This window comes from Bos indicus, chromosome 18, assembly GCF_029378745.1.
Source record: "Bos indicus isolate NIAB-ARS_2022 breed Sahiwal x Tharparkar chromosome 18, NIAB-ARS_B.indTharparkar_mat_pri_1.0, whole genome shotgun sequence".
NCBI lineage: Eukaryota > Metazoa > Chordata > Mammalia > Artiodactyla > Bovidae > Bos > Bos indicus.
Window position 1 is genome coordinate 16032889 of NC_091777.1, and position 24607 is coordinate 16057495.

A 24607-nucleotide genomic window follows, 5' to 3' on the forward strand; every position below is an offset into this window, starting at 1 on the left:
CTGTGAAATTAGAAGACATTTGCTCCTTGGAAGAAAAGCTATGAAAATCTTAGACAGCATATTAAAAAGCAGAGACATTACTTTTCCAACAAAGGTCCATCTAGTCAAGGCTATGTTTTTCCCAGTAGTCATGTATGGATGTGAGAGCTGGACTATAAAGAAAGGTAAGTATCAAAGAATAGATGCTTTTGAACTGTGGTGTTGGAGAAGACTCTTGAGAGTCCCTTGGACTTCAAGGAGTTCAAACCAGTCAATCCTAAAGAAATCAGTCCTGAATGTTCATTGGAAGGACTGATGCTGAAGCTGAGGCTGAAGCTCCAATACTTTGGCCACCTGATGGGAAGAGATGACTCATTTGAAAAGACCCTGATACTGGGAAGGATTGAAGGTGAGAGGAGAAGGGGACAACAGAGGATGAGATGGTTGGATGGCATCACACACTCAGTGAACATGAGTTTGAGTAAGCTCCAGGAGTTGGTGACGGACAGACAAGCCTGGTGTGCTGTAGTCCATGGGGTTGCAAAAAGTCAGACACTGCTGAGCGACTGAACTGAATTGAACTGAAAAATGACTTAAAGGGCAAAAATGTTGAGAAATAAGGATACTCAGGGTTGATCTACCCATACATCCAAAAAGGAGCAGACTCTGCCTAGTCTCTAACTGATCAGAGATCCAGAAGAAAGCATATATTGGCCATCCTTTTTAGAGGGGAAGATGGGCTTCATAAACTAAGAAGAGTTTTAAATTTATGGAACAGTTACAGAGATACTACAGAGGGTTCCCACAAACCCTTCACCTCATCTCTCCTATTCTTAATATCCTACATTGCCGTGGTAAATCTATCACAACCCTAAGATCTAACTTGGTAGAACTACAAAGTGTAGTTGATTTATAATGTTGCATTAGTTTCAAATATACAACATAATGACTCAATATTATTATCGGTTATACTGCATTTAATGGTATTAGAATATATTGGTCATATTCCGTGTGCTGTACATTACATCCTGTATCTTATTTATTTTATACCTAGTAGTTTGTTCCTTAAGATCCTTTTTCTCTGTATTGTCTCTTTTCAGAAACCCTCTCACCACTGGTAACCACTAATTTATTCGAAGAGTCTGCTTCTGCTCTATTATATTTATATTTTAATTTTTCTTATGTTAAAAATATGTGAACATATACAGCATTTGTCTCTCCTTATTGACTGAGCATAATCTCTCCCAGGTCCATACATTGTTTTTTCTGGCCATGTTGCGTGGCATGTGGGATGGTGGATCTTAGTTCCCCAACCAGGGTTTGAACCTGCATCCCCTGCATTTCAAGGCTGATTCTTAACCATTAGACCACCAGGGAAGTCCCAAGATTTCATTCCTTTTTGTGGCTGAGTTATAGTCCATTGTATGTATAAATGTATGAACATTGAGGTGCATATATCTTTTCAAATTAGTGGGGTTTTTTTTGATATATACCCAGGGTTGGAATTGCTGGATCATCTTGTAGTTCTATTTTTAGTTTTTTGAGGAAGCTGTATACTATTTTCCATTATGTGGCACCAATTTACATTCCCATCAATAGTGAACCAGGGTTCTCTTTTCTCCACATCCTCACCAATATTTGTTATTTGTAGACTTTTTGATGATAGTCATTCTGAGGGGTGAAGTAATACGTCATTGTTATTTCAATTTGCATTTCCTTAATAATTAGTGATGTTGGGCATTTCTTCATATATCTGTTAGCCATCTGTATATCTTCTTTGGAAAAAGTGTCTATTCAGATCTACTGCCCATTTTCTGATTGGATTGTTTGGGTTTTTGTGAAAAATACCATTGATATTGTATTAGCGGTTGCATTGAATCTGTAGATTGCCTTGGGTAGTATGGTCATTTTAAACTATTAACTAATCCAATTAATGAATACCGTATACCTTTCCATCTGTTCATGTCATCTTCATTTTATTTCATCAGTGTCTTAATGTTTTCTCAGTACACGTCTTTTATCTCCTCAGGTAGATTTATTCCTAGGTACTTTATTCTTTTTGATACCTTGTAAATGGGATTGTTTCCTTAATTTCTCTTTCAGATAGTTTGTCATTAATGTTTAGAAATGCAGCAGATTTCTGCATATTAATTTCATATTCTACAACTTTTCTGGCTTTATTGATGAGCACTAGTAGTTTTTCTGTGACATATTTAGGATTTTCTATGTAGAGTATCATGCATGTGTGCATGCCAAGACACTTCAGTAGCTTCTGACTCTTTTCAATCCTATTGACTGTAGCCCTCCAGGTTCCTCTGTCCATGGGATTCCACAGGGAAGAATACTGGAGTGCTCCTATCCCGGGGATCTTCCCAAGCCAGGGATCGAACCTGTCTCCTGAGACTCCTGCGTTGCAAGTGGATTCTTTACTACTGAGCCACCAGGGATGGCCTCATATAGTATCATATCATCTGCAAATAGTGACAGTTTTACTTCTTCCATTACAATTTGAAGATCTTCTATTTCTTTTTCTTTTCTGATTGATATGGCTAGAGCTTCCAATACTTTGTTCCTCCCCCCTAAAACTTCATTGAATAAGAGTGGCAAAATGGACACCCCTGTTTTATTCTTTATCTTAGAGGAAAAACTTTCAGCTTTTCACCGCTGAGTTTGATGTTAACTATAGGCTTGTCTTTTACATAGCTTTTATCATGTGGAGGTATATTTTCTCTATACCTACTTGTTCAGAGATTTTATCATAAATGAATGCTGGATTTTCTCAAAAGATTTTCCTGTATCTATTGAGATGATTGTATAATTTTAATCCTTCATTTTGATAATGTGGTGTATAACAACGATTTACAAATGTTAAACCATCCTTGCATTTCATAAACAAATCTCGTGTGATTATGGTATCAGTTCAGTTCAGTCTCTCAGTCGTGTCTGACTCTTTGCGACCCCGTGAACAGCAGCTCGCCAGGCCTCCCTGTCCATCACCAACTCCCGGAGTCCACCCAAACTCATGTTCATTGAGTCGGTGATGCCATCCAACCATCTCATCCTCTGTCATCCCCTTCTCCTCCTGCCCTCAATATTTCCCAGCATCAAGGTCTTTTCAAATGAATCAGCTCTTCACATCAGGTGGCCGAAGTATTGGAGTTTCAGCTTCAACATCAGTCCTTCCGATGAACACCCAGGACTGATCTCCTTTAGGATGGACTGGTTGGATCTCCTTGCTGTCCAAGGGACTCTCAAGAGTCTTCTCCAACACCACAGTTCAAAAGCATCAATTCTTCAGTGCTCAGCTTTCTTCACAGTCCAACTCTCACATCCATACATGACCACTGGAAAAACCATAGCCTTGACTAGACAGACCTTTGTTGACAAAGTAATGTCTCTGCTTTTTAATATGCTGTCTAGGTTGGTCATAACTTTCCTTCCAAGGAGTAAGCGTCTTTTAATTTCATGGCTGCAATCACCATCTGCAGTGATTTTAGAGCCCCCCAAAATAAAGCCAGCCACTGTTTCCCTGTCTATTTCCCATGAAGTGATGGGACCGGGTGCCATGATCTTAGTTTTCTGAATGTTGAGCTTTAAGCCAACTTTTTCACTCTCCACTTTCACTTTCATCAAGAGGCTCTATAGTTCTTCTTTGCTTCCTGCCAGAAGGATGGTGTCATCTGCATATCTGAGGTTATTGATATTTCTCCCAGAAATCTTGATTCCAGCTTGTGCTTCCTCCAGCCCAGCATTTCTCATGATGTACTCTGCATATAAGGTTAATAAGCAGGGTGACAATATACAGCCTTGATGTACTCCTTTTCCTGTTTGGAACCAGTCTGTTGTTCCATGTCCAGTTCTAACTATTGCTTCCTGACGTGTATATAGGTTTCTCAAGAGGCAGGTCAGGTGGTCTGGTATTCCCATCTCTTTCAGAGTTTTCCACAGTTTATTGTGATCCACACAGTCAAAGGATTTGGCATAGTCAGTAAAGCAGAAATAGATGTTTTTCTGGAACTCTCTTGCTTTTTCGATGATCCAGCAGACGTTGGCAATTTGATCTCTGGTTCCTCTGTTTTTTCTAAAAACCAGCTTGAACATCTGGAAGTTCACGGTTCATGTATTGCTGAAGCCTGGCTTGGAGAATTTTGAGCATTACTTTGCTAGTGTGTGCTGCTGCTACTGCTGCTAAGTCGCTTCAGTCGTGTCCGACTCTGTTCAACCCCATAGATGGTAGCCCACCAGGCTCCCCTGTCCCTGGGATTCTCCAGGCAAGAACACTGGAGTGGGTTGCCATTTCCTTCTCCAATGCATGAAAGTAAGAAGTGAAAATGAAGTCACTCAGGCATGTCCGATTCTTAGCGACCCCATGGACTGCAGCCTACCAGGCTCCTCCGTCCATGGGATTTTCCAGGCAAGAGTACTGGAGTGGGGTGCCATTGCTAGTGTGTGAGATGAGTGCAATTGTGTGGTAGTTTGAGCATTCTTTGGCATTGCCTTTCTTTGGGATTGGAATGAAAACTGACCTTTTCCAGTCCCATGGCCACTGCTGAGTTTTCCAAATTTGCTGACATATTGAGTGCAGTGCTTTCACAGCACCATCTTTTAGGATTTGAAATAGCTCAACTGAAATTCCATCACCTCCACTAGCGTTCACAGTGATGCTTCCTAAGGCCCACTTGACTTCACATTCCACAATGTCTGGCTCTAGGTGAGTGTGAGTGATCACACCATCATGATTATCTGGGTTGTGAAGATCGTTTTTGTACAGTTCTTCTGTGTATTGTTACCACCTCTTCTTAATATCTTCTGCTTCTGTCATATGATCCTTTTAACATATTGTTGAATTCAGTTTGATAATATTTTGCTAAAGATTTTTGGATCTATGTTCATGAAGGATATTGGTCTTTAATTTTTTTCTTGTGATGTACTGGTTTTGAGATCAGAGTAATGCTGGCCTTGAGAAATGAGTTTGGAAGTACTCCTTCCTCTTCCATTTTTTGGAAGAATTTGAGAGGGATTGGTATTAATTCTTCTTTCAGTGTTTGGTAGAATTCATCAGTGAAGCTGTCTGGCCCTCTGTAATTGTTTGTTGAACTATTTTACCATTAACATATTACTTCTGGTTTGGATTTCAGTATACAGTATGATGAACTAATGTGGAGTCCCCCCTCTTGCTTTAACTTGTGCCTAACTCTTTGTGACCTCGTGGACTATACAGTCCATGGAATTCTCCGGGCCAGAATAGTGGAGTGGGTATAGACTTTCCCTTCTCCAGGGGATCTTCCCAACCCAGGGATCGAACCCAGGTCTCCTCATTGCAGGCGAATTCTTTCCCAGCTGAGCCACAAGGGAAGCCCACTTTAAATAGTAACGTAAAATATTTTTTGAAAAGTTCAAATTCAAGGGCAAGCACAAAATAAACAGATTTCCCTGGGTGCCAGCAATGAAGAGGAGTTCACACGAGATTGCTGCTCGTGAAAGTTAGTGCCATGATGGCCCAGGGACAGTGGACCTTGATACTGACTGAAACAGTTCATTGGTCACAGTCAGACAGGGACATGGCCTTCAACCACAAGTGGTGGGGACCTGGAATTGACACCTGTGTAAACTTGGGTTTGAAATGGCAGCATCTCTGTGATTAGGGAACCCAAAACACTACACACATGCCCTAGCATGGGGGTTTATCTTGTCAAGACTCTGGATGGAAAAAAGGGAGCTTCTTGAGAAATTGAAACCCCAAACCTTCTCCATGCAAGGATGTGGAATCCAAATTTACTCTTCCTGCTTGTTTTAGCAATATAGAGCCAATAAATTGAGAGAAACTAACCACAGACAGGTGAAATACTTGGGTGTCCAGCAAAGAAGAACTTAGACTTGCTCTGTTTGGCCATTTTCACATACCACAGTCCATAGAACATGTGTGAGGGCATACACACAGACGTTTGCAGAGAGTCAGACATGACTGAGCATGCACACAAGGGTATAACATGTGAGAAAATGTGTGTGTGTGTGTACACGCATGTGCACACACACACACACACACACACACACACACACACACACACACAACTCCCCTGGGAAAGATGAGCTCACATGTGAAATTCATAGACCATTAGAGAATATCAGCAGACACAATCACAAAAAAATTAGTACCCCTGAGAATCTGAGATAGCTAAGCAACAAGAGAAATGACCCTACAGAAAAAGAATAGTCAGACTTGATGAAATACAAGAATCTCAGATTGAAGAAGCTGCCTGAATGTAGAGTCAAACATATGTGCCTTTGAGGTATTTGTTTTGTCAATTCAGGTTTTCATAAATTGAGTGTTCTTAAAATGGAGCCCATCACACACAAGGAGTACCATTTGGAAATGGTTTTGGAGCCTTGACCAAAGAGATCACCACTTTTCAGATGCCTGGACCAAGACTCAGCCCAGAGTCCTAAGACCTTGGTGGCCCACTGGACGTCTTTTCTCCCGAGTCTGCACAGGACACTGGTTGTAGGTAGACTTAAGAAAGATTCGAGTAGCTGAAAATGAGTACTGGGCAGGGGGACACAGTCAAGCTGACAAGAGAGCTGCCCGCAGGGTCCTGCCCTGCCTGGGGGCTGATTGTGCTAATGGACAATCACAAGGAGAACGGGAGGGAAGTGCTCCCTGTCACCACAGCCACGGATGTGCTGCCTGAGCCAGTCCACTGGGTGAGCAAAGGAAATCATGGAGACTGAGAATTAGAAAGTTGAGGATGTGTGCCAGCAGAAATCTCTTGCCAGTAACATTTTCCTTCAGAGGAGAGGACTTTTGCAAGGAGAGAGACTTCAACTGCACTGGCTCTGCAGCGTGAAATGGTTGCTCTGGCTGTGCCGCAGTTGGCTGGCTATTCAGTCTCTGAGACGTGATCAGCCAGTTGGTCTAGTCATCCTTCAAGGTGTGGCTGCAAAGTCCCCTCTCGGTGAAACGCCTCCACGTCTCCCCATCCCTAGCTCAGTCAAGTCCCTTCCTCAATGTGCCTTTGGTTTATGTCCATATAGTGGCAGTCTAGTGACCCTAGCGAAAAGGTCACAGTGGCTAAAACCTGGGGCTAGTACTTAGCGTGTCGCTGGTCCCCAAGTCCAAGCGATATGATGTCCAGACAAGCAAGGCCAACCACACTCCATACATTATTCGTCTCCACCATACATGGAGTTGTGCTTGTTTAGTTGCTAAGTCATGTCTGACTCTTTTGTGACCCCGTGGACTGTAGCTCACCATGCTCCTTGAGATTTCCCAAGCAAGAATACTGGAGTATTCCCAGTACCATTTCTTTTTCCAGGGGGTCTTACTGACCCAGAGATTGAACCTGTATCTCCTGTATTGGCAGGCAGGTTCTTTACCACTGAGCCACCAGGGACATCCCCATACATGTAGGAACTAAGTTAACTTCCACTGACGAAGGTGGTAAACACACAGTCTTGATCAGGCAAACCGAATTAGTTTAGTAAGAAGCAACACAAATCACCGGGAAAAGATCAAACACATTTCCTGGCATAGAACAGACAGGAGATAATTGACTGAGTTTTGCTCTTCATTAAAAAGTTTTATCATCATTTATACTGTCAGAATCATGTGTCTGCCTTTCCTAGTGAGTTTTTTTTAACTCTGTGGGGGCATTTTAAATATATTTTCTGGCCAACTCTGAAGGAAAGAGACTTATCAGGAGAGCCAATAATTTTTTTTAAAGTTTAAGTTTAGCAACATTATTATTTTTAATACAGAGAATTTAAACATTTATTTTAGCTATTAAGTTAGTGATTGCTCCTTGAGGCTTTCTGTAGAAGGTAGTGGAACAAGAGGGTTATAGTGTTTGAATAGAGAGGAATGCAGTCTGCATGAAATAAGTCATTCTTTAGATAAATTCCTTGACTTATTAAAAGTGGTTCTTATTGTAAACATAATTTTTGAATTGGGAAAGGCATTAGAAGCATAATCTAGCACGCTCCAGTCCTGAAATCAGAGGTGGGACAAGAAGTTCATTTAAAAAATCCATTTATAAACTCAGCAAGTCCCTATTCATAAGCAGCAACTTCTCTCCTGAATTGGTTCATACTTGCAGCTCTGACTGCAGACATGGTTCTGTTCTAGAAAGCTCCTACATGATTCCAGTCTATTAATGCCTTTGAGGGCATAAAACTGTATCTTTAAAGCTGCTCTTGCTCTAACTTCCATGCCAGAAAGGAGCCTCTAGAACTCCAGGAACTAATCTTGGAGGATGACAAGGCAGACATCTCTTCCTATCAAGCCACGTGTGCTGGGCTGAGGCATGTATTATGTGTCTTTCTGTACAGATAAGATGAAAGATGCTCAATTTCTGTTTCTCGGCAGCTACAGTATGAGAGAGGGCACAGCACCAGAGGGGTCTGCAGTGCATGTAGTCACAGAACAAATGCTGTCTTACGAAGGGATTTGGTCAATAAATAAAGGACTTTTTCTGTTTAGATGTCTAAAGACTTGATTTGAAATAAGACAGGCATGATGTAAAATACAGTGGCTAACTAATTGTTTACGGTGAATGGTGAACTTGGGCCCAGCTCATGAACAGCCTCATGGGGCCATTTTGTTTGGATTTGGGGGAATACAGTGGCCCCCACAAATGGTCCTCAAACTTAGATGATCTTCAGAGTCACACAGGGGACTTTAAAAATACAAATACCCAGGCCTGGGAATTTATACAAATTCCTAATTTACTGAATTAGCAGTGGGTGTAGGGAGCCTAGGAATATTGAGTTTGAGAATTGCTGAACCCTGGAGAAAGAATTTAGGCTTAGGGCCAGATAGATCTGGTTTTGAATCTTGCTGGTGGGACCTGGAGCAGGTTTCCAGACTCTTCTGAACCTTAGAACCCCTAAGAATAGTAACTTTGGGATGATCTCAAAAGGTTTGCACAGAAACTAGACATTATTAGGCACTTGGTACTTGTGTCAGTCCATTTAGGCTGCTATAACAATACACTAGCTGGCTTAGACAATAAACATTTATTTCACACCTTTTTGAAGGCTGAGAAGATCAAGATTAAAGTAAATTTGGTGTCTGGTGAGGATTTGCTTCTTTGGTTCATAGACAGCTGTCCTGTAACTGCACATGGCCAAACAGACAAGGGAGTTCTCTGGGGTCTTTTTAATAAGGGTATCAATCTCATTCAGGGCTTCCCTCATAGCTCAGTTGGTAAAGAATCTGCCTGCAATGCAGGAGACACCAGTTCGATGCCTGGGTTGGGAAGATCTTCTGGAGAAGGGATAGGCTACCCACTCCAATATTCTTGGGCTTCTCTTGTGGCTCAGCTGGTAAAGAATCTGCCCACAATGCAGGAGACCTGGGTTCAGTCCCTGGGTTGGGAAGATCCCCTGGAGAAGGGAAAGGCTACCCACTCCAGTATTCTTGCCTGGAGAATTCCACAGACTATACAGTCCATGGGATCACAAAGAGTCAGACACGACTGTGTGACTTTCGCTTCACTTCACTTCAATCTCATAATCAGAGAGCCACGTAGAAGGTCAAGAAGCTGGCTGAATCAGACAGGAAGTGTTTGACATCTGGTTAATTCTGATAATCTCAGGTTGAACTTGATTGGAAGTGTGGCTGCCCAATCAAAGGCCAACAGCAGCTAGAAGGAACCAGTTAAGCAGGCTGGCAGAACCTTGGGGCTTCTGATTCACTGAGTGATATAACTCCTCTTGGGTCCCTCAAGCATGCTATAATCATGCCTCATGCATGTAGGCCCTCGATATCTCTAAAGTTAACTTGATTCTCACCATAATGAGTGGGAGGCAGACAACAGCTGGCAGGCCTACGATCTTCTTGAGGTGCAGACACTGAGGGAACTCAGAATAAACATGACCAGGCTTCCTGGATCGTCAGTGTTACTCAAATCCCAGAGGAAGCAGCATCATTTTTACAATATTACTAGCTGGTGGTTTTTTGTTTTGTTTTGTTTTTTGAGTGTTTTCTTTGTTCCAGGCACTTTTATCCTAATAATACTCCTATGAGAAAATCCTGTGCTGTAAAAGCTAGTATCATTCTTATTTTACATATGAGGAAAATCTGAGAAATAGAGGGGCCGGGTAACTGTTGGGAGTACAGATTATGAGAGAAGGCATTCCTGGCAGAGGCCCTGAGGCCAAAAAGAACACAGTACATGTAAGGGGAAAGGCCAGGACAGCTACTGTACAGACTGCAAAAAAACAAGGGCCGTCAGCCCATCAGGCCTCATAGGGCACTGTGATTTTGTCTATTCTCATAATAGCATTGAGAAGTGATTGAGACTTTATTTTTCATTTAACTTTTATTATAGAGTTTTAAAAATATATGCAGAAGTAGAAAGAAAAAGATCACAGATTCCTATATATTAAGGTTGGTGCAAAAGTAATTGTTGTTTTTGAACTTTGCCATTTGATATTAGAATACATTCTTAAAGATATGTGGTTATGTTATTCATCATTTTGATGTACATTTCTTGCTTTATGTTTTTTTACTAATGAAATATGACTTGCTGTTTATATATTTTAGACTATGAAAATTATATTAGACAAAAAGGAAATCGGAATGGTTTTCTTATTTGAGTTCAAAATGGATTGCAAAGCAGCAGAGACAACTTGCAACATCAACAACACATTTGGCCCAGGAACTGCTAATGAATGTACAGTGCAGCAGTGGCTTGAGAAGTTTTGCAAAGGAGATGAGAGTCTGGGAGGTGAGGAGCATAGTGGCTGGTCATTGGAAGTTGACAGTGACCAATTGAGAGCCATTATCAAAGCTGATCCTCTTACAACTACATGAGAAGTTGCCCGAGAACTCAACGTCGACCATTCTATGGTTGTTTGGGATTTGAAGCTAATTGGAAAGGTGAAAAAGCTCAATAAGTGGGAGCCTCATGAGCTGACCACAAATTTAAAAAAAAAGTCCTTTTCCAGAGTCGTCTTCTCATATTCTATGCAACAACAATAAACCATTCCACACGATGAAAAGTAGATTTTATATGACAGCTGTTGATGACCAGCTCAGTGGTTGGACCAAAAGAAGCTCCAAACCACATCTCAAAGCCCAACTTGTACCAGAAAAAAGGTCATGGTTTGGTGGTCTGCTACCTGTCTGATCCTCTACAGCTTTCTGAATCCCAGAGAAACCATTACATCTGAGACGTATGCTCAGCAAATCGATGCACTGATAAATGTAACAACGGCAGCTGGTATTGGTCAACAGAAAGTGCCCAGTTCTTCTCCAAGACCACACCCGACCGCACGATGCACAACCAACGCTTTGAAAGTTGAATGAATTGGGCTATGAAGTTTTGCCTCATCTGCCATAGTCACCTGACCTCTCACCAACTGACTACCACTTCTTCAAGCGTCTCGACAACTTTTTGCAGGGAAAATGCTTCCACAACCAGCATGAGGCAGAAAATGCTTTCTAAGAGTTCATCAAATCCTGAAACAGATTTTTATGCTACAGAAATAAACTTATCTCTCATTGGCAAAAATGTGATGGTTGTAATGGTTCCTATTTTGATTAATTAAATGTGTTGAGCCTAGTTATAATGATTTAAATTCAGGGTATGAAACCTTCATTACTTTTATGGTTTGGCACCATAATTACTTTTATGGTACCTAATACCATCACCCAGCTTCAGCAATTAACCCTTAAAATGTTTCAAGCAGGAAAGTGATATGATTAACTTTATATTCAAACCCACCCACCAAACAGCCCTCTGGCTACTGTGGAGAAGGAGTTGGAGGGAATGAAGTGGACATGGAGAGACCAGTTGGGAGGCCACTGCAGTAGTCCAGGAGGGACAGTGTCATGGTGAGGTGAGGATAAACCAAGGGCAGTGGACAGACTCTGGAGAAATGAATACGTCAGTGTCAGCTTCCCCCCAGAAGCAGACCCTGAGACAAGGACTTCATGTCAAGTAGTTTATTTGGGCTCAGGAAATACAAACAGGTGAATAGGGAAGAGAGACATGGAAGGAAGGAGGGAATGCAGCCAGTGTCTTCTCAAGCCAGCTACCTTTTTAGCAGGACCAGTTGTGCAATTTGCAGGGCTGGTACAAATGAAAATGTGAGGCCTTGTAATCATAAATTATTGAGAAATTCAGAATGAAAGCAGCAGAGTGTTTAGTCAAGCGCAGGGCCCTTTAAACAATGGAGTCCCATGCACATTGCAAGTCGGTGAAGCCCATCCTGCCTTTGGGCAACTGGAGCTTAATCCTGCAGGAAGCTTGGTGAAATGAGATAAAACACACAGCTCAGAAGAATCAGAGCGCCATCAGTCAGTGGCCAAAGGCTGCTCCTGGAGTGTTCTACCTTCCTGGCATTTCCAGCCTGCCCTGCCTCGAAGAATGGATTTCCCTGGTTTCTTCATGTAGATCCTGGAGGTTGGAAGTATGCCAGCGTCATTACAACATGATCTGTTCTTAGGGACACAGGTTGGACAAGGATAATTTCAAAAGTACACAGGTGAACTTTCAGGTTTCTGGGACTTTCAGTTCCCTGGGACAGGGAGCACTGGAATGGGAGTAGGTGGGGGAAGCACTGGAGTTTGGTTTGCACGTGTTGAGCTTGACTCATCCACGTGGAGATGTCAAGAAGGCAGTAGGAATTTTGGCTCTTAGGCTCAGAGGAAATGTCTGGCTGTGGGTGGAGATGGAAGTACCAGGGAGAGAGAGTAGCGGGCTCTAGGAAGCCAGGCATCCACTGTCCACAGCTGGGGTGAAGACAGTGGTCAGCACTGAGGGTGCGCAGTTAACTAAACCCTTGGTCCCTGCTCCTTGGACCCTGGCTTCCGGACCAGGGCACTCAGGTGGACACCTGCCTGCAGGTTTGTGCCATCTCTCTGGAGGGAGGCTGAAGCCATCACCCTCCCCAGGCTCAGGTAAATGGCTTCCCGTCTCAGCCTTGGAAGAAACAGGGAGCAGATGACCTGAAACCATCAATGTCTGCTGGCCCCATAAGCACTCCCCCAGCCCAGGCAGAGGCAGAAAGAGAGGGAAATGCTAAAGTCACCCATGCAAACACTAAAGTAGTTTTCCCATCCTTATCTCCAGTTTCTGTTTCATAGGTTTTCTCTGTGAAATGAAACCTTAAGTTTACTGTGAATATTAAAACAATGAATTTCACCCAGCAAATGGAGACAGGAAAATGGCTGAAGTTGTACAGAATCCAATTACCAAGAGCAGTTAAAGTGTCCAAAACTCGGTCCAGGGGTGTTCATATGACATAGATACGCTTGCATATTTCAATGTCTATTTAAAGAAAGGGTGCCCAGGCTCCATTAGTGTGGAGAGAGGCTGCTGGAAGCCACTTTATTTCTCATCATTAAAGTCAGTCTGAGTTTTCCAAAAAAAAAAGGAGGATAAATGAATCGGACCTGCCAGGCCCAGGCAGCTAGCTCCTCAGCCCAGTAATCGCTCCCTTATTGTTCTTTCCCATTAAAATGATGGTAAAACAAACCATATGGCACTTGCTGTTCTTGCTTTTAGAAAGAGACATTTTCCCATGGGGCCCTGGAGAGAGTGGAGGGGCCCTTGCGCCCTTCCAGGGGCAGTCACGATAATGGCAGTGGCCGTGGGTCAATCTTGCACTTTCATGGCCTTACTTCAATTCTTCCTGGGCAGAATCCACTTTTTTCCTGTGTTTATAAGAATGTACACATATGAAACTATCTCTTAGGTGTTGGTGTGGGCAGGTTGCAGTGATCTGAAAAAAAGCCAGAGTATATTTACACAGAAACATCTAGATGAAATACATTCTATTTGTCATTGTGGAATATTAAACATCTGGCCTGTTATTAATTTTTCACTTTTCAAACCAGCATTTTTGGCATGGTATAGTCACAGCTTGAGAGATTCTTCACAGCCAGTTCCATGGCCATTCTGCTTGAGTGATATTCAAATACTGAGCATCAGGTCTGGCATGAATGCCAGCCCCAAATAGCCGGCATCGACGTGTACCAGCCGGTGGCAGTCCTGGCTACCCTTTCACTCTGTGAGTGGAGGGAAGAGGAGCGGACACTGAAGTAGGACTTCAGATGGCATTTCCAGCTATCCTAGGGCCTTGCTGCTCACGGGAGGTGGAATGATGCTGGTGAAAATGCCGAGTGTTAGGTGACCCAGCGTCCCCTGGGAACTCAGCTCCCAGGGCTGGTGCTGGCCTGTCTGCTCACTCCCGGGGCAGGCCTGCAGCCGCTGGCTGTCCTCCCGATACCAGAGCAAGAGAGCACAGGTACCAAGGACTTGGAATCCGAAGATGGATAATTTGCGATATCAAAAATGACACTCTAAATTGGTTCCAAATACAAGGATGTTTCGTGATGGTGCTGGCGCTGATTCTCTCACACAGCTTCACGCTTCAAATGTTTTTCAGCCAAATAAAGAGGCCTAATGGCCATCAAACTCCTGTCCAATGTAATTACTGTAAATCATTATAAACGAGCTCTAATACTGCTAGAAACATAGATGCACAGCCATGGTCACCGGGAAATGAGGCCAGGAGATTGTTTCTCTGAGGGAATGTGAGATCACACTGTGTTCTCAAGACTCACCTTGTTCAGAAAGCAAAGGAAATCTCCCCAGAATGTCTTGTGAAAGGGTGCCATCAAAGGTGGGAAAACAGTGGAATGCAATATTATTCCAGGAGAAAAATCAGTGGCTACGCCCCTAAGGAATCAGTGTTTTAACAGCTGTGACGGAAGAAGGCGCTGAGGTTTACAGAGCACTGACTGGGTTGCCAGGTATCATTCTAGGGACTTGACACCAATTACCTGCCTTACAAGGTAGGCCTGGAGGTAGCCCTCCCATGCTACAACTTTTCCTCTTGACATCCATTCGTTTCACACCAATTATTGATGATACGCTCTAGGTGATTTTGGTTGTGGTATGTGCTGGTGTGCCCAGACACAAGTTTGAAGATGTTGAAGGGAGGGCCACTGGTGGGAGGGGACAGGAACGAGGGGAAACTTCAGGAAGAGAGAGGAATGGTGAAAGTAGTGGAGGAATGGTAGGGCTGGACAGGGAGGCCTGGCGAGCTGCGATTCACGGGGTCACAAAGAGTCGGACACGACTGAGGGACTGAACTGAACTGAACTGATGCTTTTACATTGTATAACTTTTTTCAGTCCTCAAGTCCCACATGGGTAAAGTCTATCTGTATTTGGCTGGTAACAATGTTGCTAATGGGTGTGTGATTACAGTCCCAGGGAAGCAGGGGGGATTGCAAAGGTCAGCATTTGAGCAGAACCTTGAGAACAGACAAGGCTCTCCTTGTTTTCACCCACACCTCACCACCATGATGTGGATGTAAATTCCATGTAAAAATGTGAAGTTTGCATTACTGTTCTGTGTGGTCCAAAGCAGGATTTAGACTCAGACCACTGCCCCCCCTCCCCCCACCCCACACCTGACCTGCCCCAGGCTCCTTTGGGGACCTGTCTGCCCAGCCTCCCTCTAGTTCGCCCCCACCTTGTCCAGATGGGCTCCATATGGCCATTACACTCAGTAGGGTCGCCAGCTTTAGCAAATAAATTACAGGACATCACTTAAATTCAAATTTCAAACGAACAACAAAAACATTTTTTAGCTTGAGTATGTGTGCACCCTACAGTATTTGGAACTTAAACAAACCAAAGGGGGAAAAATGTTTTTTTCATTTATCTGAAATTAAAATTTAACTGGGATGTCCTGTGTTTTATCTGACAACCTAATACCCAGCCTCTGAGAGACTTCCCTCAGCTCCAGGAAGCCCTGGCCCACGTCCTCCCAGTGACGCCTGGTACCTGGTTTATCTGTAATTCATTGATCTGGGCTTCAGAAATGGCCCGAGCATCCCCCACCCCCGACCCCTAGCCCAGCCGCTGTGAACAGAGCCCCGTGCCAGACTCTCTGGCGGGTGAGACGACCTGGCAGGGTCTGCCTGGGTGAACCCCCGGTTCCAGTTCCGTGGGAGCGCAACACTGTTACAACGTGGGAAGCTCCAAGTACAAGTGCCGCCTTTGACTCCCGAATTGAGGTGGGCTGGGGCGGAAGGCTCCAGGAGGAGGTGGTCTCGGAGGGGGACACCCCGCGGGAGGGTGGCACCTAGGGACCAGGAGAGCGGGGGCGCGGAGCGAGGGCGGAGCGATGCCGCGGGAAGCCCAGCCTCGGGAGCTCGTCTGGGTAACGCAACCACGGCCGGGCCCCGACTCTGGCCACCAGAGGGCGCGCTGGCTTGTGAAATGATTCTCCGCCACCAGGGGGAAAACGCCCTTCGTTTTATTCAGGTTAGAGATTCTCTTTCTTTGCTCTGAAACTAAACGAGGAGAGAAAACCGAGGGTACATCCCCTCCTCTGTGGCAGCGAGGGGTCTTCCTGAAAGCCCCATGAGAGCAAGGGGCTCAGAGGTGCACTTAGGCGGTGGGCAGGGAGTACGGGACTGGATGGAGGGTTGGAGGGAGGGATGGAGAAAGGAAAGAGAGAAGAAAGGAGGGAGGGAGGAAGTAAAGAAGAAGGAAAGGCAAGGCGGGAGAGAAGAAGGGTAAAGGAGAGAGGACAGGCCGCTGTTCTCGCTGCGTCAGGACCCACGTGGTGATCTCAGCGGTCCAGCCCAGGGCTTGACACACGAAAGACACTTGATGAAACACGGGTTCAAAGAGAACGAATGGCCCTCCAGGAAGGGAAGCACTGAGAACCAAGCATTCGGGGTGCCGATGGTGGTCTAGAGGGAAGCCTGGGAAGGAGAAGGGGTAGGAGGGCACAGGAGGGAAGGCGAACGTTTCAGAAAGAGAGAGGCATAGTGAAAGTGGTGTAGGAATCATAGCATGGCTTTCACACTTAGACTGTGTAACTTCTTTTTCAGACCTCAGTTTCCACATCATGGATGTACTTGGCACTTGCCGCCTGTTAACAGTGTTGCTCATAGATGCATCCTTCCTCTCCTACTGAGGTTCTCCAGGGCAGACCCTGCCAGGTCATCTCACCCCGAAGAGTCTGGCACAGGGCTTTCTTCACAGCCATTGGGCAGGTGGGGGATGCTTGGGCCATTTCTGAAGCCTGGGTCAATGTCAGTTCAGTTGCTCAATCGTGTCCGACTCTTTGCGACCCCATGGACTGCAGCACATCAGGCTTCCCTGTTCATCACCAACTCCCAGAGCTTGCGCAAGCTCATGTCCATCGAGTCAGTGAGGCCATCCAACCATCTCATCCTCAGTCGTCCCCTTCTCCTCCTGCCTTCAATCTTTCCCAGCATCAGAGTCTTTTCCAATGAGTCTGTTCTTCGCATTAGGTGGCCAAAGTATTGGAGTTTTAGCTTCTGCATCAGTCCTTCCAATGAATATTCAGGGTCAATGAACTCCAGATGAACCAGGAAGGGGAGTTTATCTCACTGGGAAGCCCTGGGTCGGGCCTGTGGGAGCTGAGGGGAGGTCTCCTAGAGGCTGGGTATTGGGTTGTCAGACAAAACACTGAATGGCCTAGTTAAATTTGAATTTCAGTGGTCAAAAGAGAAAGCATGTGACCATGTGACAGTGCTTTGTAAACCACAAAATGTGTGTGATAATGAGGAGCTGTCGGCTAGTGTCCTTGTTAATCTCTTCTTCCCCTAAAAAAGTCAGGACACTGTGTTGAATAAAAGGAGGAAAGGAGGGAGGGAAGGAGGAAAGAGTGAAGGGAGAGGAGAGAAGGCAGGAGACACACTCTAGGTGTGATCAGCATTTCCTCTTCCCTCCTGTCCGTTTGCTAAATATTCTAGGGACCCAGGGCTTTAATTTTCTTATTTCAGGTGAGCAGGTTTCTTCGTTATGCAGCTAGCATTTACTGAGTCCATGTTTCTATCCTCACAAGAGGGAACCTTCTAATGGGGCACAGCCTGTACCCCACACAATTCCCCCCTAGGTCCACAAGACCTCAGTTTACAGAGCACTTCTATAGGAAGTTTCTCCTGTCATCTAGGCAGCTGAGGGATGGGATTGATTTCTCCATTTCTCCATTTTAGAGACAGGAGGCAAGGCTCAGGGACCCCAAGTGCTGCCCGAGGTGACCACAGAGAGTGGTCAGACTAACAGCCTTTTTCAGACTAACACTCCAAACGTAGTGATCTGATAAGTGCATCAGGAGGAAAGTGATCTTGTTTGTGGAATAAATGAGAACACTGTGGAAAACGAAACAAGCGGAGTGAAGAGGCTGCATGCCTCCAGCCACTCCTCCCCTCGCTTGTCTGTTTCTGGGGTAACTGTCGTGGTTCCCACAGTCGTGCACGCTTTGGTTCTGCCAAGCCTCCCACACAGAGGATCACTTAATCCCCACAGCACCACGGGCAGGCCCTCGGGTCAAGTGACCTCTCCAGGGCCGCACAGCTGGAAGGTGGGGACTGTGAGCATGGGGCTGTCTGCGTCTTGCTCAGGCTGTGAACAGTGCCCAGGACACGCAGGTGTGGAAAGACTGATAGTTCTTACCTGCCAGGTCTTGACGGGCTTCTCTCTCTGAGCAGCCCTCTCGACTGCGAAGCAGCTCTGTGTGTGCTGACCTGGCAAAATGCCTCCGAAGCCTTGATGAGTGAGTGAAAGGGAAGTTGTGGAACTCTGCAGGCCAGTGCGCTAGGAACAAAATGTCCCGTGGGCTCATATTTTGGTTTCTGTGAGGGATAACTCTGAGAGGGTATTAACCGCTGTCTCTGGTGGTCACCTTCACGGGGAGTGGAATTGAAGAAGGGGAGGGTAGGGAGAACGTCCAACATTCTGTGACACTGGCTGCTGTCTGAGTTTCTTGTAACAATCCTTATCCTTCAGGAACGTTGGAAATGGAATGTTTGTAACAGGGAAAATGTAGAGACAATCCAAAGGCCCCAGGCCAACCCTGGAGGTCTCCCCGGTCTGTCTAGTCAGGCTGCCCTTCCAGCCCAGCCTGCAATAGGGTCGAAGGTGAGACACATCAAAGGGTGGGAATCAGTCCAGAGTTGAGTCAAAGAAAAGAGAATTGTGCGGCCGTGGCAGGGACCCCAGTGGCTGCTGTGTGAGCATGTGCACACACACGTACCAGACCTGTTACCTTCCTGCCCCCAACACACGCCTCTGATCTGGCCTCTGCTCTGGGTTGAGGGCTCACATGTGGTTCTCTGCCCCAGGCCAGTCCTGGGACCCCCCACTGCCAAGGCCTCTCTCTGACTTTGCCCCTGGCCTCACCCTGCTGACAGGAATGGGCTGGGAGAGGGGGCTTAGGATTGTCTGGGCCCTGGAAGTTCAACGCTCTGGGCAGTCTGCAGTGGTCCTGGATTCCTTCTCATTCTTTTTCTCAAGGAGAAGAAAGCCTTCCTTTAGCTCCTTCCACAAGCCTCCTCTTCTCTGGAGTAGCCAGGAAGTGTGAGCTCTGTCTACTTAGGATCCCAATTTGGTAGGAAGTGTGTTGATAGGTGTGGACATGTGTGTGTATAAAACTCTGGAGTTGGTGGTTATCTCTGGGTGGGGGATTGTGGGTGAGTCTCGCTTGCTTCCTCACATTTGTGGTTCATGTTTGTTTAATTTGTTTTTTAAAGTTTGTCCTTTAAAGTCTCACAGTCCCTGAGATAAAATCATCCAGAGAGAAAGCACGAGAAGGAAAGTAAGAGAGATACATGAAAGGCAAGAAGGAGGGAAGGAGAAGCAGCAATGAAGAGAGGGTAAAGTACAGGGAGAAAGAGAGGGTCAGGGGAGCAGAGATGAAGGAGGGGGAGGCAAAGGGCAGAGGAGAGATGGGGAGAGCCCTGCAGGGCCTGGGCTGAGGCCTTGGTGTGCCCCCTGCCCCCAAGTGTGGCAGCAGCTGGTGTCTTCCACATGGCACTGCAACCCCTCCAGGCTAGCTCCCAGGCATTCCAGCTGTGTTACACCCCGAGCACCTCTGCTGGGGACGGAGGCAGCAGATGCTGCAGGTGGCCAGAGCCCAGCCTCCAGGCCGAGGAGCCGGGTGTTAGAGATAATCCTCTAGGGTCTCTCGTACTTTGCACATTTCGTGAGCACAGGCACTGATTGCGTTCTTTCCAGATGGTCATTTCCAGGATGTTTGAATAGCAAACAACCTTAGAAGAGAGTGGTAGTGTTTCCTTTTGGAGTGAAGAGCAGACATGCCCACTGCACGTTGTGTTTCCTTTTGGAGTGAAGAGCAGACATGCCCACTGCACGTTCCAGATGGTCATTTCCAGGATGTTTGAATAGCAAACAACCTTAGAAAAGAGTGGTAGTGTTTCCTTTTGGAGTGAAGAGCAGACATGCCCACTGCACGTGGAGGTTTACATTGCAATCTACACACAACTTTCTGTTGTATACTACAGTCTTTGTTCTCAGAAACATGGGAGGGCAGTGTGGCCTATTGGTTAGGAGGTCAGCCTCTGAGCATAGACTCCAATCCCAGCACTGCTGTTTAGGGTATGACCCACAGAATGTGGTCTGAGAGCAGATGCTCAGAAAAGAAGGTGGGAAGAAAAATACTTGGCAACTTTTATTTAAAATGAACACAAGGGTACCAGTGAGTCAACAGTTTTACTTCTAGGTATATACCCAACAGAAATACATCCATATGTGTGCTGAAAAACAACTAGAATGTCCAAAGCAGTGGGAACTACCCCAGTGTTCATCAGCAGTAGACAATGCCCAGGAGAGAGTTCTGAGCAGCAACGGGGACCTGCAGGAATATTCGTGAATCTCACAGCCATGTGGGGAAGGAGCCAGACGCAGTATCATGTACAAGGTAAGACTCCGTGCATGTAAAGGTCAGAAGCAGGCAGAGCTGAGGGAGCTGGTAGCAGTCAGGATGGCTGGCGGGCTCCCTTTGGGGTCAGATGGAAGGAAACACAGGGATGCTTCTGGGAGTGGGTCATTGTCCGTGTCTTGAGCGCAGGGCTGGTGGTGCAGGTGTGAAAGTTGACGACATGACTTTCCCTATGTAAATTATTTTCCAGTAAGAAGTTTAAAAACTGGGAAGGGGTGGTTAGAGATAGATTTGTTTAGTTTCAGGGGACTGAGTTCATTTTGAGCCCGAAAAGGATTCTTTCAGAAAAATCCTTACCATCTTACTCATGACCAACAATGGGAAGAGATGGATGTCAGTAACATGAGCCAAGAGAAACTTAGGTACCTCCGAGGAAGCTTTGTCCACAAAATGGGTACTTGTAGAAACAGGTAAATGACGCTTCATCTGTGGGCTGTACTTTGGGGTTTTCAAAGCGTTTTCACATTTATACACTCTTCATGCATTGAATATGAAACAATTATTTTGACGACTGGCACTGCTAAAGGAGGAGACCAACTTTAGGAAAGCCCTTGATAAAACAGTTCAGAGGTGGAAGGTGATATCCTGGTTTAGAAGGTGACAGTGAAGCAAAGAGGCATCCTACTGCTCTACATAAGAAATGCAAGGAGACTTCAGGTGGGACTGGGACAGAGGAGAGGAAAGGAGGTGGGGTGGGCAGTGCCAGGCAAGAGGGCAGGAGGCTGATTCTTCACAAGAGTCCGTAACCCTTATACGACTTACTGTGTCCTGGGCGCGTCATAAGTGGTGCACATGCATGCACACACACACGCACACACACACACACATCATGAAGTTTCTAATCCTCACTCTGTAGGGAAGTGATATGAGGTCACTTGTTCCAGGCCACATGCCCAGTAAGTGGCAATGCTGGGATCTGAGCCTCCACGGGCCCCCTCCCAGTGCCTGAGCTATTAACCACTAGGCTACGTTGCCTCTCTGTGTCTTTGAAAACAGTCTAATATGCTATATGTGGTTGTTTGTGATTGACCGAGTAAACCTCCTCTTCCCCGGCCCCCATTTTCAGTCAATTTCACACGTAAATGTCTCCTGGGAGCCTTTAGGGAGGTGCTGAGTTGCACGTGGGGATCAGCGCTGAGCAGACGCCAAACAGCCACGGGAGTGAGATACAAATGAGCAGGAGAGGCCAGCAGGGGCAGGGGGTGGCCCTGAGTGCAGCCGTCCCCAGGGAGTCACAGAAATCTTGGGGGAAAATATTGGATTTCCTGTTCACAAGGGATTGAAGTCCTAGCCAATTTAATTTAAATTTCAAAGAACAGTGTCTAACTGCAGCTGGCATCTGGGTTATACACACAGCAACTGTGAGAGGTGGGGAGAAAGGCTCTGTGAGCCCCATTTCACAGAATAAATTAGCCCCAGACAGAGTCAGAAACCCAGCCAAGGTCACACACGGGGTTGGCACTGAGGGATTTGAACCACTTCAGTTAAGAACAACTGGGGAGTATCTCAGTTCAGTTTAGTTCAGTCGCTCAGTCGTGTCTGATTCTTTGCGACCCCATGGACTGCAGCATGCTAGGCCTCCCTGTCCATCACCAACTCTCAGAATTTACTCAAACACATGTCCATTGAGTCGGTGATGCTATCCAACCATCTCATCCTCTGTCGTCCCCTTCTCCTCCTGCCTTCAATCTTTCCCAGCATCAGGGTCTTTTCCAGTGAGTCAGTTCTTCGCATGAGGCGGCCAAAGTATTTGAGTTTCAGCTTCGGCATCAGTCCTTCCAATGAATATTCAGGACTGATTTCCTTTAGGATGGACTGGTTGGATTTCCTTGGGGAAGAACTGCGCCTTGAAAATACAGTTCCTGTCACCTGGGTCCCCAGGCTGCCCCGCTCCTGCCCTTTCCAAGGCTGGGAAAGGTCATTCAGGCCTTTCTCTTCATCTGTGAGCTGCCTGCATCCTTCTGATAAACTACCTTCTTTGGCCTAAGTAAGCCAAGAGTTTTTCCTTAGCTTGCCATGACTTACCAGGTGGATATGAGGCCTGTGCCTGCCTCACCTGGCCCTGGGCATGCAGCCCCACCCCTCTCCTGGAGGAGCTCCTTGTCAGGAGGGGAGCCTCAGCTGAGCCCCTCAATGACCATCATCCTCACAAGCTGGGATGGGAGCAGTGGAGGCTGAGGGAGAATGAAAAGGTCCTTCATTTGCAGTGATGGACTCAGATCTATAAATAGTCGTCAGAAATAAAGCAGAGAAAGAGAGAAGTCATTTGTGGGCTCACGTTTAATTCAAAGGTGTTCTTTTTCTTCCTCTGAAATAAGCTATGAGATTCTTTTCAAACCGAAGAAACCGAAAACCATCTTGAATTACCAAAGAAGCTCTTCAGCCCCCTCGAGGCCTCTCGGGTAGGGAGTCACATCTTAAGAGGCCCTCATCCAGGGGGCGTGTGCAGGCTGCCTGGGTGTGGAAGAGGGAGCTGAGCACTGGGCCCCTTCCCTGCCTCTCCCTCCAACAAGGCACCCCAAACTAATCAGCACTGGCAGCCAGAGGGGAGAAATTCATTAGCAGATCTGGTTTTGCATAATTTAGTGGTTGGCATTAGCAAATTAAGTCTGCTTGGCTTCCCTCGTTGTAATGGCCTTTAGAGGAAACGTGGGGAAAATACCCGCTCATAATCCCAGCAGTTTTCTGGAGCTGATAATTAATAACAACAATAAACTGTTAGTAAGATGTTGCAGTTTCCCCTTCGCAGGCTTTCATGCTTGCTGCTCGCAACTGTAGCAAAGGAAAACAAGTCTGGATTATTGTCCGTTTGATGACCAAGAAACTGAGATGGGGGTGGGGTGGGGTTCAGCTGGGGAGGGAGCCCTCCTCTCTGCTGCCTGGGGCGTGTTAACGGGCGAGTGACGTCAAGAATACTGGGGTTCAGGCAGGACCGACAGCTGAGGCCCTGCTCCACCCACAACCTTCTCAGTGGGAACCTTATTCCTCACTTAGCTACAGCAAATCCTATTAACATCAACAATAATAAAGCCAATATTTGTGGATTACTTCTAGGCACCAAACTATTTACTTCACTATCTTATCATTAAACACAACCACCCATGAAGTGGTCACTGACATCAGCATCAATTCACTGGTGAGGAAATGAAATCTCACAGAGGTGTAACAGATACAAACAACTGAATTGACTTCCTGGCCCTCAGTGAGTCTCCTTCTCCAGTTTCCTTCTCTAGCCAATGGCTTTGCCTATGTCATGTTGTCCTGCCCTCTCGGCAACCTGATTGGGCTAGGAATGGGCTACTGACACGAGCTTGGCCAATCAAAGCCCCTTTCTTGGATTTGACAGGCTGGAAGTAAGGCAAGGGAGCGGTCCCCCTCTGGTGATGGCTGGAGCTGTGGCAGCCTTGTATTTCCTGTGGCTGGGGGTTGACGGGCCCCCTCCTCACCCTAGAGGAGCAATTGGAGATTTGTTCCCTATGGATTAATACTTCAAGATGAGAATAGCAGGAAAATTGGGAGAGGAGTCTGGGCCCTGCTCTGATAGAAGATAAGAGACCATGTATTTCTCTTTCTCAAAGTCAGAAGACCTCCCTGACTACACATGTGGAGAAATGAATGTTCCCTGATGGTCAAAAGGCAAGTGATGATGACTACCCATAGGCCTCTTCAGAAGAATCCATGTTGGCTAAGAGATGCACCTACACATATGGGAAGATCGAGATATTCCAAATATGGACTCTGAACCAGGCAAATCAAAATAATTGGCCAAAGGAAACCCCAAAGAAAGTGATTTAAACCTCCATGAGGGCCCAGCTCTCTCTGAGTCTGCCTGTATGTCTATCCAGAGGTGCTGTACTCTTTTTTGTCCTAATAAATACTTTGTTTCACTC

At 45.9% G+C, this 24607-nt stretch overlaps 2 long non-coding RNA genes across 3 annotated transcripts in view; both read left to right on the forward strand.

The window, feature by feature from the left end:
• LOC139177064 (uncharacterized) overlaps nucleotides 1–11497 on the forward strand; it is a 36561-nt gene extending 25064 nt beyond the window's left edge. The window contains exon 2 of the long non-coding RNA XR_011561470.1: nucleotides 10523–11497. This is a non-coding gene — a long non-coding RNA (uncharacterized lncRNA). The remainder of the gene's footprint in view (nucleotides 1–10522) is intronic.
• Nucleotides 11498–15891: 4394 nt separating this feature from the next.
• Nucleotides 15892–24607, forward strand: LOC139177065 (uncharacterized). 2 transcript variants are annotated; one of them, XR_011561472.1, is made up of 4 exons: nucleotides 15892–16264; nucleotides 16840–19632; nucleotides 20514–20696; nucleotides 24296–24607. It is a non-coding gene; the product is annotated as an uncharacterized lncRNA (long non-coding RNA). The 2 variants fall into 2 exon arrangements; XR_011561471.1 differs by lacking the exon at nucleotides 15892–16264 and having other exon boundaries at nucleotides 16470–19632.